At 25.9% G+C, this 2,522-nt stretch overlaps 1 protein-coding gene across 1 annotated transcript in view; it reads left to right on the forward strand.

The window, feature by feature from the left end:
• Positions 1-2,522, forward strand: part of LOC100574960 (DNA topoisomerase 2-like) — a 10,249-nt gene that overhangs the window by 6,076 nt on the left and 1,651 nt on the right. The gene's annotated exons all lie outside the window — the stretch shown is intronic.

Below are 2,522 nucleotides of genomic sequence, written 5' to 3' on the forward strand. Positions count from 1 at the left end.
ATTTGAATGCAATTATTTTTAATATATCTTAAAGTTATGTTAAAAAATGTATATATTACAATTAACGAACAGTTCTAATTTTGTAATTTATTAATTTAAATACCTAATATAACTGTAGTCTTAGAATTAAATTTCAAATATGTCTATGTATATACTTTATATCCTTTCAACAAATTATACTATTGTTAAAATTAACCCATCAGTTATTAAATTCAACTTCTTAAATTTTATAATTATAAATTATAAATGTTTTGAATTTACAATCGTTAACATTTTTAGTAGGTAGTACTGTAGTAGGTATACATACTATCATTTTAACTATCAGCGATTGATTAATGTAATATACCTAGGTACTTTGTAGATCATATTTCCTAGAGGCTATCCTAGAGTAGAGGTGTAGCGCCCGCTACACCTTTAATTAGAGGTGGGTGGGATGGGTTGTCTATAATATGTAATTGTTTGTATGTGAATAATACAGAATAATACTTTGGAATATTTTAATAGTATAATTTATAGTAACTATATTTATAGAACGTAGATTGTTAGATTGTAGGTACTACTGTACTAGATGTTTAGATTTATTAATTTGAAAAAAAAAAAGTAATGAAAATCGGGGATTTTTACGCAAAATCGACTTTGGTTTTAGGTGTAACTTTAAAACAAAAGACCGTTGATATATGAAATAACCACTGGTTGTTTATATTAGCATTTTCTATAAATGATACAATTTTCAAAAAATTTTGATTTGTTTCGACCTGTTTACAGACATTTTCAGTTTCAATTTTTTTTAGTTTTCATTTCTATGAATGTCAATAAAATTTTATTTGTTGTGTAAAAAATCTTGAAAACTTAATACAAGACTCCTAATAGATAATTATAATGAAATTTGAAAAATATTAAAAATCCAATTCACAATTTTTTTATAAGGATTTAAAGTTCAAAATTATTTTGAGCTAGAAATTGATAAAAATTTTTCTATTTACATCTAAGAATTCAAAATGTAATACAAGATTCCTCATAAGTTGGTCTACCTTTTAAAAAAAAAAATATCTACAAGAAAAACAAATTAAATTTTTTTGAGCGTTTGATCTTCATATTTTTATAACATATTCACTCGATTTCTCATGTAATAATAATGTTTTCGGTCTGGGTAGGTACAAATACATTATTTTTTTTAACCGATTTCTTCTAACGCTTTTTTTATAGCCATAAAAACAAATAAAATGTGAAAATTTACTATTTCCCACTAGGTCCTTTCGGTTCCGGTTACAGACCCTGGTTTGAACACGTATATGTGTGGCAAGTATTTGTCACGAGAACCCGACTGGTCACCCATCTAGAACCCAGTGACACCGGCTGGTGCTAGTGCCTGGCACTCAGAATACGTTTATGATTGAAGCCAAACACCAGGCTACCTACTCTAAATCTTTTGTAGTAGGTAACTCCGAACTCTAAAACGAATAAACGTAGATTCTTTAAATTCTCATCAAATATTTGTACCTACTTTATATGAACACAGAACATTATCCAAACATACAATTTTCAAAATATTTTGACTGTTTTTGAGCTATTTATAATCTTTTGAAATAATCAATTTATTTGAGTTTTTTTCTATAAATATCGATAACATTTTTTATGTTGGGTCAAGAAGCTTGAAAATGTAATGAAAGGGTCTTCATAAATTGTTATAAAAGCAGTTTCAAAAAGGTGAGTAAGTGGATGTCGCTCTGCTGTACAGTAGGTTACAAGTGGGTCACTGTATAGTGGAATAAATTTGAATTCAATGATATAATATCACTGTATAAGAAAAACGATTCTGAGCGGAGACGGTTTGTCAGTCTAGATATTAGACATACCTATTATAGGTACCTATCAATAATAAATTCCAAATTAATCATATCACAATATCCATTAGGTAACGCGTTATACATCAACAACAAACCGTGGTACTATCATAGATATATAATAGTATACTTTAGAAGTTTCAAGTACCCACAAATAATATTATACAATCATTACAATCACAACAAAATAACTAAAATAGTTATTCCAGGTTTTTTAATATGTAATTTCGTCCAAATTTGAACTTAAAATTACTATAAAAATAAACTGTGCTTATGTATTTCTTAGAATTTTTGGTAATAGAATTAAATATTTACGTGAAATCTTGTTTTAAATTTTCAATCTTTAGATATAAAAGTTGAACATTTTATAAATTTTTAACTACAAAATAATTATTCAATTTTAATTTGATATATTTTGTCAAAATTTCAACTTCAAAATATGCTTATAAAAAATAATTGTGCATATGTATTTTTAATATTTTTCAACTTCTATTGTAACAATGTATCAGGAGCCTTGTATTAATTTTTTACACTTTTTGGCCCAATAGATAAAACTTTATTGATATTTATAGAAAAAAAAAACTAACAAAATTGAAAACTTACAATGTTCGTAAACAGCTCAAAAAGAGTCAAATTATTTTCAACATTTTATCGTATATAGGAAATGCTAATATAAAC

This window comes from Acyrthosiphon pisum, chromosome A1, assembly GCF_005508785.2.
Source record: "Acyrthosiphon pisum isolate AL4f chromosome A1, pea_aphid_22Mar2018_4r6ur, whole genome shotgun sequence".
In the NCBI taxonomy this organism is placed as follows: Eukaryota; Metazoa; Arthropoda; class Insecta; order Hemiptera; family Aphididae; genus Acyrthosiphon; species Acyrthosiphon pisum.